This window comes from Amblyraja radiata, chromosome 37, assembly GCF_010909765.2.
Source record: "Amblyraja radiata isolate CabotCenter1 chromosome 37, sAmbRad1.1.pri, whole genome shotgun sequence".
Lineage (NCBI taxonomy): Eukaryota > Metazoa > Chordata > Chondrichthyes > Rajiformes > Rajidae > Amblyraja > Amblyraja radiata.
The window spans coordinates 13301896-13313937 of record NC_045992.1 but is presented as its reverse complement, the minus strand read 5'-3'; the positions used below and the strand labels follow the sequence as shown (position 1 = coordinate 13313937).

The 12042-nt window shown below is 38.0% G+C and overlaps 1 protein-coding gene across 3 annotated transcripts in view; it reads left to right on the top strand.

Annotated features, from left to right (window-relative positions):
* LOC116966568 (A disintegrin and metalloproteinase with thrombospondin motifs 3-like) overlaps positions 1 to 12042 on the top strand; it is a 110894-nt gene that overhangs the window by 47106 nt on the left and 51746 nt on the right. The gene's annotated exons all lie outside the window — the stretch shown is intronic.

The following is a 12042-nucleotide window of genomic DNA, read 5'->3' as shown; positions in this document are numbered from 1 at the left end:
AAATCTCAGAGATTATGTTACAGTCTGAAATACATTTGTAGACAGTACATTTGAGTAATTTTGCCACTTGAGTTAATTTTCATTTATGCTGCCACTGTTATACTTGGATGCTTGGATCACCAGTGAATGTGTTTTATTTTAAACTTTCATTATGGAAATAGCAGAATGCAGGTATGGAATGTATTTCTGAATAAATAAACGTGTTCAATGCACAGAACTTTAGTTAAAATCATACCTTTGGGCCCGAGATTATTGAGCATGCAGGGACAAAGAGGGATGGATTTGAGATTTGTGAAAAACACTTCACAAGGTATGAACATTGCTGACAATGATGCCTGCATTTGTTGGCCATCCTTAAATTACGTTAAAAGTCTTCTCGCTGCCCACAACACTGCCAATTTCCAAGTCATTAGTAAACTAAGTTTAGGGGTAGCTATGTAAACACGAGAAGGAATAGAGGGTTATGATGAAGCTTATGTGAGGTACAAACTCTGGTATGGGTCATTTTGGGCAAAGGGCTAGTTTCAGTGCTGTACATGATGTACAATTCTATTGTTAATGATTCTACTAAAATGGTGAAGAACAGAATCACATTGGTTTACCAACATTATTAATTGTACATTTTTCGGTGTACTGTTTGATAAGAGATTTCATTGATATTAATTATTTATAAATCTAATAACCAGTTACCAGTGTAGGTAAACGCATGTCTTATTTCATATGCAGAGTTTACTTTTCTCATTTCATTGCATTTGATGAAATCAAAAAGTATTGCTGTGGGATTAGAAACATTTTAAAGGTAGTTTGGTAGTTTATCAAACAAGTTTTGTTTTTTTTTTTGCTTATTTACTTCAGTTATGGTCAAGGTCTCTTCACATTTATACTGAATTGTATTTGTGTGTATTTTAAATACATTAAAAAAAAAAAAATGTCCTAATTGTCCAAAACAAAATCCACATTACAGCTCCAAAATGTAGCATGTGAAATGAAGGGATATAATTTATTGTAGTTTCACCTATCTGTTCTGATAAATGACTAGGATTAAGTTAATTGTCGGGATTAGATTATTTTTGTAGTGCCAACGCATCAATTAAATGACAGTTTTTTCACATGAGATAAAAAATAAGTAAAGAAATATTGCTCCATGACCTCTAGATCTATTTCCTGACAAATTCAACTTTTGCAACTCTTAATCCTAAAAATAGACACCGATGCAGAGATGAATCATTCTTTTTTTAATTCATTCATTCATTCGATTTACCCTCTATAGTTCTTAAAAGTGCATTTGTTTAATATTCGGAATATACCTATTTAGGTTGGCAGTTTTGATTAACATGTTGTATTAGGTTTGTGCAAAGAGGCAGGGTCAATAATTAGGTTCAATTGTTAAAAACAAATTGTTGGGTTTCTGGTATAGATTTACAACAGTTTGTGTTGTATTCAGCCAAATTCATTGCTTGGTTGATTATTGCATGCAGAGAGATCAAGATGTGCCTCATTTACAGCGGAGAATTACAATAGCCATTTGCATTAAATGTAAGTGCTTTGGTATGGGATTTGCTGTGGTTACATTGTAGACCACATTTGAATGTAAATGCTGACACACAATTAATTGATCCAGTAAGCTTGTACTGTGGTGCCCAAAAGTCTCAATTATGGCTCCTATTTATCTGATGAAAGGCTTCAAATCTGAACAATGGGGGTATCAACTTGAAAAAAAATCTAAATGTTGAATAGGTTTTATTCAGTTATATATATTGTAGGAATAAACATTGCAATTTGTGGAATTCTCTGTCACTCTTTCTTTAATACTTATCTATGAGAATAAGATCACCTAAGTGACAAAAAACTTAATCTTATTTGATATTAGTCCTGAAAAACATATTCTATTTTGGAAATAAGTACTTTGTAGCAAAGTGAAAGTGTATTAAGTAAAAAGAATAATTTAAAAATCATCACAGCACAAATTTATCTTTGAGTGTTAAACTTTGTACCTGCAAAGGCTATTGTTGAAATGATGAATTAAGAACAGATTTGCAATATTTTACATTGCCCGTTTCTCTTATAATCCTCTTTGGTCAAAGCAATGTATTTATTCCAATACGAAATGTCCATGCTGCTGCCATTGGTGAGATATTATAAATAAGTTTTTTTTTTCAAATATGTTTGAATTATGGAAATAGCTCATTAAGTAACTGGTTGCAAGCTGTCCTAATTCTTCTTTCGTTAAAGGCTCCACCAGTTCCTGACACCTTAATCAGATTATTACATAAATCCTTCAAGTCAGATTTTGTAGCAAATGGTTTCAGCCTGTAACAGTTACCATTTGGCCCCAAAGATGGTTTGATTGTTATACTTGGTTAACCATTGCCTGGGATGGTAGAACCTGCTGCAGATGTCTGATTAAGTCATGAAGAAAAATGAATAAGTAAACTTAAATCTTGATTGATTAAAACGATGAAAAAATATTTTCTCAATTGAAAACTATTTATAACATATTCATCTTCCAACACAATTTTTCTGCAATATGTTCTCTAATCGGCATTTGAATAGATTAATTTGATCTCAAAGACAGGTTATGGTGCCCATCATTCCAACCAAAGTGGAATACAGGGACACCCCAGGTTATGAATGACCTGATTTACGTTAATCTCATTTAATGCAAATTCTCCCATACATTTTAAAAACATTTTTCAAGATTGTAATAATAATAAAATGTTTTGTGATATTCATTAATAATGGATGCATTTGATGTATTTGATTATTTTAATTATGGGTAATGTTAGGGTGATATTTGATTAAATGAAAGAATTACAGCAGTGTACGTAAAATAATACCATATGGGTACCTATGGAAAATGGTGTTTCTAACATGGCTTATTGGCTTATAAATAGTTCTCAGACTTGTATTTGTTTTGGGGGACTGTACTTTAAGACTGGATTGTGTACATCACCACAAAAATGATTGCTGCAAATTACCCCCAAAAAGTGGTGGTTTCCACTTAGCTTCATTGTGCCAATCTCAAATCTTGCCATAGTTGGTATCTGCCACTAGTTTGAGCAGACTCCTGCTGAGGCCTGCATTCACATTACTCAGGAACAAATGGAAACACATCTCTTTGACAAGCTATCTTCATGAGAGAATGAGATGCCCATAACACTCAGAATGTCCAAACTTTTAAAGCCAGAAAAAATAGAGCTGTTTGCTGGAGGGGCATGTAACTACCTCCAGTTTAAAGGTAAAGGGCATGCGTGTTCTGAAAAATCAATTTGTCTTTGAGAATTGCCACCAGCATTTAAGTTTCTGCATGCTTTATACCATTCTCGAATGCCATCAATGTCAAAGTTTGAATTATCTGAAGTACATCTCAAACTCAGCATGCAAAGACTGATTAAGCATTTAGCCATCAATAATGTAAGCCAACTATTTTACTTAAGCAAACTTACATACAGTGAATTCAGAATGTATTCACACTCCTTTACTTTTTCCACATTTTGTTACTTTACAGCCTTATTTTAAAATGGATTAAATTCAATTTTTTATCATCAATCTACACACAATACCCCAGAATGAAGAAGTAAAAACAGGTGCTTAGACTTTTTTGCAAAGTAATTAAAAATAAGTAACTGAAATATCACATTTACAGAAGTATTCAGACCCTTTGCTATGACACTCAAAATTGAGCTTAGGTGCATCCTGTTTACATTGATTATCCTTGAGATGTTTCTACAACTTGATTGGAGTCCACCAGTGATAAATTAAATTGATTGGACATGATTTGGAAAGGCTCACACTTGTCGACATAAGGTCCCACAGTTGACAATGCATGTCAGAGCAAGAACCAAGCCATGAAGACGAAGGAATTGTCTGTAGACCTCCGATACAGGATTGTGTTGAGACACAGATCTGGGAAAGGGTATAAAACAAGTTCTGCAGCATTGCAGGTCCAGAAGAGCACAGTGGCCTCCTTCATTCTTAAAAGGAAGAACTTTGGAACCACCAGGACTCTTCATAGGGCTGGCCGCCCGGCCAAACTGAGCAATCGGGGGTGAAGGGCCTTGGTTAGGGAGGTGACCAAGCACCCGATGGTCACTCTGACAGAGCTCCAGAGTTCCTTTGTGGAGATGGGAGAACCTTCCAGAAGGACAACTATATCTGCAGCACTCCCTTAATCAGGCCTTTATGGTAGAGTGCCAGACGGAAGTCACTCCTCAGTAAAAGGCGCAGGACAGCCCGTGTGGAGTTTGCCAAAAGGCACCTAAAGGACTCGGACCATGAGAAACAAGATACTCTGGTCTGATGAAACCAGAGTATCTTGGCCTGAATGGCAAGTGTCATGTCTGGAGGAAACCAGGCACCGTTCATCACCTGGCCAATACCATACCTACGGTGAAGCATGGTGGTGGCAGCATCATGCCGTGGGGATGTTTTTCAGCGGCAGGAACTGGGAGACTAGTCAGGATCGAGGGAAATATGAAATGAGCAAAGTACAGAGATCCTTGATGAAAACCTGCTCCAGAGCGTTCTGGACCTCAGACTGGGGCGGAGGTTCACCTTCCAACAGGACAACAGAACAACAACCCAAAGCACACAGCCAAGACAATGTAGGAGTGGCTTTGTGACAATCTGTGAATGTCCTTGAGTGGCGCAGCCAGAGCCTGGACTTGAACCCGATCGAACATCTCTGGAGGGACCTGAAAATAGCTGTGCATCGACGCTCTCCACCCTATCTGACAGAGCCTGAGATGATCTGCAGAGAAGAATGAGAGAAATTACCCAAATACTGATGTGCCAAGCTTGTAGCGTCATATCCAAAAAGACTTGAGACTGTAATCACTGGCAAAGGTGCCTCAACAAAGTACTGAGTACAGGGTCTGAATACTTATGTAAATGTGATATTTCAGTTATTTATTTTTAATTACGTTGCAAAAATTTCTAAACAACTGTTTTTTCTTTTTTTATGATAAAATTCTTTTTTAATCCATTTTAGAATAAGGCTGTAATGAACAAAATGTGGAAAAAGTGAAGGGGTCTGAATACTTTGTGAATGCACTGTATATGCCAGCTGAAATCTCAATTTTAAATTTCTGATGCAGAACATAATTCTCCAAAAACCAACCATTAGGAAACGTCGGTGAGCCATTCGCTGCAATGGAACAATAGGTACTTGAACGTCCTGGAGGAGCAGAGGGAAAATTGTGGTAGGTGTAGCAGGGTAATCGTTTTTGAATATCCTTAGTGAGAAAGCTCTCCATTGTGGAAAAATGAACTGCATCAATTGTGGATTCAGTCTAGTTTGTAGTCACTGGTATATGGCCTGTTTAAGTGGTGTGGTGCGCACCAGACAGGAAGCTCAGTCTGGAATAGTCATCATCACAAATATAAATACCTACCTGCTGCTGAATGTCATGAATTTTAGTCATGCTTGTAGACAGAAACACCAGCATTGGCTCACAGCTATACATCAATCTCCGACTGGAGTAGCTGTTCCAGATAGTTGTTTCTATTTAAAATAAGAAATGTATCTCCATCCTTAAAACAAATTTACTTGAAATAGTGAAAAGTAAAACTCGAGCTTTATATTGGTAAGAAAGCTAATTGCTAAAAAATTGTAACAGAAAGGCTGGAAATGTGCATGGATCTGAATTCGATTTAAACTTCTTTGTGCTATAAAGTTCATCAGTACCTGATGTTCTGGCCAACTATTAACGACAACTAACATCACTGGAAAAGTTTACAGTAAAACTCAGATAATCTGGTATCCAGTTGTTCAGAACACTCAACGGTTCCGCATATGGCTTGCTCATTAGTCCTTGTTATCCTTAGTCCTCCTCGCTACAGATCCAATAATCTCATCTGTTCCTGAGAGTGTGAAACAGATGTGCAGCCATCGTTTGGATTGGGAAAACCCGGGTTCAAGAACATGGGTAGGTGTGTGGTTGGAGTTGGAATCCAATGAGCAGTCTGGTATCTGGAGTGCTCGTACATTTACCCTTCAGTCAACACAAGGTGCTGGAAGAATCCAAAGGGTCAGGCAGCATCTGTGGAGGAAATGGATAGGCAAGGATTCCGATCGGAACCCTTCTTCAGACCCTCCTTTAGTCTAACGGATGGAGCAACCCAAAATATTGCTTGTGCAATCCCCCCAGGGTGCTGCCTATAACTTGCTGAGTTCCTTTGTGTTTTGTCTTTGAGCAAAGATTTGCAGTTGCTTGCGCCTGCATTTTCAGTTTGTTTGACAAACTGAAATTTGCAAGCTGAAACTCACCTGCTTCCTTTTTGAACTCACTACTGCTCAGTTTTCTACTCCGTTCAAACTCACTAGGTTCGCTGGAAAATTTACAATAGCTCTATTTAAAAAAAAAAAAGAAAAGTTCTTTGGGGTGCGTGAATAACATCCAATAGTATGGTCACTCTGCTAGTCTGGCACCATCAAAATTCTGAAGGAGCTTGATTAGTTTAATTCCGAGATACATTGTAGAAAGTGGCCCTTTGGCCCACCGAGTCCGTGCCGACCAGTGATCACCCATACTCTAGTTCTATCCTACACATGGGACAATTTACAGAAACCAATTAACATACAAACTTGCACATCTTTGGAATGCGCTAGGAATCCGGAGCACTGGAGAAAACCCACAAAATCACAGGGAGAACATACAAACTCCACAGACAGCACCTGTAGTCAGTATCGAACCAAGGTCTCCAGTGCATCTACTCTACCACTGTGCCACCTTATCAACATTTTAGTGCATATATAATTGTGAAAAAACGATATGATAGGATTGAACTTAATTTATCCCAGGACGGAAATTAATCAACTTAGACTTTGCTAGACTGGCTGAATTTCCTCCATTTAAACAGTTTCTAGAGTATTTTAATTAGCTTTAAAACATTTTGTTAATATTAGGAGTTGTGAAAGGTAGTATGCGAAAGCAAGTTTTATTACTGTAACAAGGTAAACAATGGGATAATTGGTAAAGAGCAAACTAAAAAGTATCTTAGTCCAGTAACAGCAAAATGCACAAGGAATGTCAATTGTTGTTCTTTTGAGGTTTAGGAATGGCTTTTCCCCAGCACAATTTTGAAATTGCTCACAGATGACTGAGAGTTGTATTGCCTTCTACATATAAGAAGCTGTTTATTTTTAAGTTCAAGGTTTTATTGGATGGGATATTGCACTCTGGAGCATTGAGGATGGTTAGACTTGGAGGTAAGATCACAGCTGCAAAATACAATCTAAACAATCTGGTGAAAAACCATCACCGCTACTTCAGGATGCAGTGAAAATAAAGGAGATATACAAAATGAGGGCCAAAACATTAATGTTGCATAGCATTTTTAAATTTAATTCTAAACTTAGCCCTTCAGGTTAGAACGGGAGGTTGTCTTTAATATGTCACATCCCATCACAACGTGCCATATACTGTACCTGCCTACTTTGAACATTAATAACTATAATGTTAAGTATATTTCAGTAAGCCCATTTGAAATGCCTAAATTTGCTTAGGTTCTCATTTTTTTTGCATTAGCGCAGTCCTCCACCACTAATTCAAAAGCGGAGCGATGGAATTCTGGCCCATTGGTTAAAAAGAAAAACATTCGGGTTGTAAAAAGTCTACATTGATACGCAAACATCAATACAATTGTGGCGCATGCAAAGCTCAGGTGACCCAGCCAACGATGATTTTACAGAAATGCACAGTGCTTGTTGACTCACTTGACTGAAATGATGTATGATATCCTGTCCTGACCCCTGCTGGCAGCTCACCGACAAAAAACTGACAAACCAACGACTCACAATGTACATTTGTAAAACTATAGAATTCTACAGTTTGAGAGGAGGCCATTTGGCTCATCATGCCAATGCCAGCTCTTTGAAAGAGCTAGATTAGTTGATAGTCATATCCACCAGGGTGCAATTAAATGTAATGTTCACATCAAGCTCACAGAGTAAACATACATGCAGTAATGATAAATACAAGAAAAATACAAACAGCAGAATGGTGCAAGATTGTAATGCAAAGTTTGAGTAATGCAAAATAGTATTGAAGTACAATGATGACCAAATAAGGTAATGTTAAGAGTACGTGGCAGCATTTCTAGGAATGGGGTTTTGAAAGAGATGATTAGTTCAGCTGTTGGATAGCAATGGGAGAAAAGCTATTCTGAAGTATGGACGCCCAAGCTATCAAGTTCATATTTTCTCCAGACGGGAGAATAGGAAATGGCCAAAGTGACAGGCATCCTTGATAATACTTCCAGCCTTCCCAATGCAAAGCACCGCGCGCGAAGAACTGGATGAATGGAAATAGCAAATCATGACGGACTTGGCGGTGTTCACCACTCTCTGCAGGTTCATGCGGTCAAGAGCTAAGCAGTTGCCATACCAGGCTGAAATGCCAGAATCTGTCAGAATACTTTCCATTGTGCATCTGTAGAGCTTCAAGCCAATCCTCATGGACATGCTGAATTATCTTGGATGCCTAAGAAAGTAAATGCGCTGGAGCATTTTCTTGATTGCCACATCTGTGTGAAGGGACCAGGTTAGGGTCCTGGTGATATGGCTGCCTAAGAACTTGAAGCTGTCGACCAACAGCTGTTGATGAAGCCAGGGTTATGTTCACCTCCTCATTTTTTTTTTTTTTGGACAACAACCAGTATTATTAGTATCCAGACATCATGACATTAGGTTCGCGATCTCTTTCCTGCACTTTGTCATATTGTAGATCCGGCTGACGACGGTGGTATCATCGGTGAATTTAAAAATTGAGTTGGCATTGCAATTGACCACGTATTCTTCAGTGTACAGCAGAACAAGGTACTGAACACACAACCCTGGGGGCACCAATGTTGAAGGTCTGGGTAGCAGAAATGTTATGACCAATTTTAACTGACTGAGATCTGCCAGTCAAGAAATCCAAAACCCAAAGCTAAGATCCAGAAGTTTAAGGATGACCTTATTTTGAATTCTAGTGTTGATGGCCATGTTGTAGTCAATAAATAGCATCCTGACATAAGAATTCTTATTGTCAAGGTGATCCTGGACTGAATATAGTGCAAGAGAGATGGGTATTCTCCATAGACCTATGTTTCTTGTATGTGAATTACTGGGGTGTTGAGATTGTCTGGAAGATAGGTGCAAATGTAGGCCATTCACAATATTTCAAAGTACTTCACGTGTTCAATGTTAGAACTTATTGGGTGGAACTTATTGAAAGGTCACTATTTTTGTTGAGCTCTCCATTTGTACTGTGTATGCTCCATCACATTTAAAATCTAAAAATCTCAATGAAGCGACTGCCTTTTATTTTCCTATTCCTTTGTTTAGGTTCTAATTTTCAGGTTACATGCATTCTTTTTTTAAAGTCGATGATTCTACAACTGGAATTAAGTCAAACAAAAAAGTTGAATCATCAAATTCAATGAAACTATGATATTCTAGCTTTTGCACTTGATTTTTGTTATTTATTGCACAAACCTACTTGGACTGGACCCTGGGGGTATATGACATGTAATGCAATTCTTAATTCTTGCAAGGTTTTGGCTATTAACATTTTCCCCACAGTATTGGACATTAATTATTTTGCAATGTTTTTGTCAATGGAAATCGGTATATTTTTGGATTTATTTTTTGCTAATACTTTTTTCCTGGGAAGTTATTGCTAAAATGAAAGATTTAATGGATCATGATTGTTTGCTAAGTTACGAGAAAGCCAACTGTGAAAACATTTGATCATTAGCATTCACAACCAGAACACATAAATAGCTCTTCAAATGTCAACTTTCACAGGGACCTAGAAAACTGGAGGCGCTTTTGGCTTGAATATCAAGTCTGTATTTCTTGCTGGCCAATGAAGTGCTTCGAAGTAACAGTTACAGGAAACAAGGACATCATTACAAATCTGTGCATACATTTTTTTCATCATTTTCCTTGTTGTGGACTCGCTTCCATATGCTTATTGCAATAAATAATTGTGAGCATGTTGAAAAATCAAATTGAATAAGACATCATGGAACAGCAATTGCTGCAAAGATGAGTTTTGGTGTGGTTAAAATGAAATTACTCAATATTATTTGAGCTTAGAAATTTTGGTGGCTGTGGAACCTTGTATCTTCTAGTTATTTGTATCCGTGTGAAATAAAATTTAGAAAATTAAAAAAAAAAAGCATGGATGAAAAGAGAAGGAATTAAGGCAAAGGCAATAAAACAAAAACGAAAAAGTAGAGATCTTTGTCATTTAGTTGCTTGGTTTATGGTGCACTATCTCTGGAGAGTTTAATAGCAGGATTCAAATGTGAAACGTATATTTATATTTATTGATCAAAAACAAAATGGCCACTTGTCTAATGATTAGGAAAGGTGGACCACCCAGTTTGTGGCATAGAACAGCTGGACAATGAATTATTTTCTTGAACCTTTTCTGCTAATGGTACTGTTAAGAAGGGTGTTACGGGATTTTGGTCCAAAAACTATGAAGCAATATACTTTAAAATTCAGCATTGTGTGACTTGGAATGTAATAGCAGATGATACTGTTCCCATGTGCCTGCTTCGTGTGTTTTTCTAGATGGTAAAGCTTGTGGTCCTGTCAAAAAGGCCATGGCAATTGGCTGCTGTGCAGGAGTAGAAGAGGGAGTCAGTATTTAAGTAGTTGATCAAGCAGACTTTGTATTGGTCTGGATGATATTTAGTCCCTTGAATGTTGTTAGATCGTCTGATCCTAATTTCTAACTCCCTGATCCCGACTAGTTCATTTTTACCTTGGGCATGCAATCCCCCTAATACTTCCAGTCCAGGTTAGGAGGATGTTTGTCTTTATGGACTACCTTTTTTACTTGCCCATGGTTTGATTGCACTCATGTTTTGTGTGATTTTCCTGGATTGCACACAAAGCAAAGTTTTTCAATGTATTCTAGTACACATGACAATAATATACCAATACCGAACATTGGTTCAGTATGTTTAAGATGCTGCAACAAGAAGTATTTCAAATGCTAATAGCTTGCATCATTGCAATGATAGAAAGGATTGAAAACAATAGATAGAACTGGAATTAGACAAAAAGTTGGAGTAACTCAGCTAGTCAGACAGCATCACTGGAGAAAGGGAATAGGTGACATTTCAGGTCGACATCCTTCTTCGGACTGGAATGGTCTCTGAGAATTAAAGCAAAGTCTTAAAAACCCAATTAAGTTCCTGCTGTATCTAAGGTTCTGGTCATTTTTACACCAATTTTGAACAAGTATAATGTGTCGAACTTTGCTTTTGGTTTATGACTATTCTTTGGAACTATTATTAAGCTAATCTATGACCAGGTGCCCAAACAGGCACTTGGGACAAAAACCAGGTGGCACACCTACTAACAATGAAAGCATTGTTGTAGATGTCAAATTTTTAATGAAAAATTATACCAAACCACACTTGGACACAAGATATTCCTTAGTACTGTATCAAGTAGTGAGTATTCAATCTAGTGTTATCCCTCAAGCAACATTTATTATGCATCCAGGGCATTATCACTTTTTTTCCGGGATCTCGCTGTCCAAATGACAAATGTGTCTTCCACTTTGTAACAGATGCTGGTTTGCAGAGATCCATTAAGATGATAGATGAATGTAACAAGATCTAGTAGTACAAGTGTACCTTATTTAAGTGACATGGAGTATTTGCTTGATCTTTTACACCAGTAAATTACTATCACCTCATGTATTTCTGTGGGTGTATCTGCACTGCCCTGTGGCTCAGCACTTCAACTCCCCCTCCCATTCCGAATCAGACCTTTCTGTCCTGGGCCTCCTCCATTGCCAGAGTGAGCACCACCGGAAACTGGAGGAGCAGCACCTCATATTCCACTTGGGCAGTCTGCATCCCAGTGGCCTGAACATTGACTTCTCCAATTTTCGGTAGCCCTTACTGTCTCCTCCCCTTCTCAGCTCTCCCTCAGCCCTCTCGCTCCTCCTCTTCCTTTCTTCTTCCCGTACCCCCCCCCCCCCCCCCCCCCCACCTCCCCACCCTGCATCAGTCTAAAGAAGGGTTTCGGCC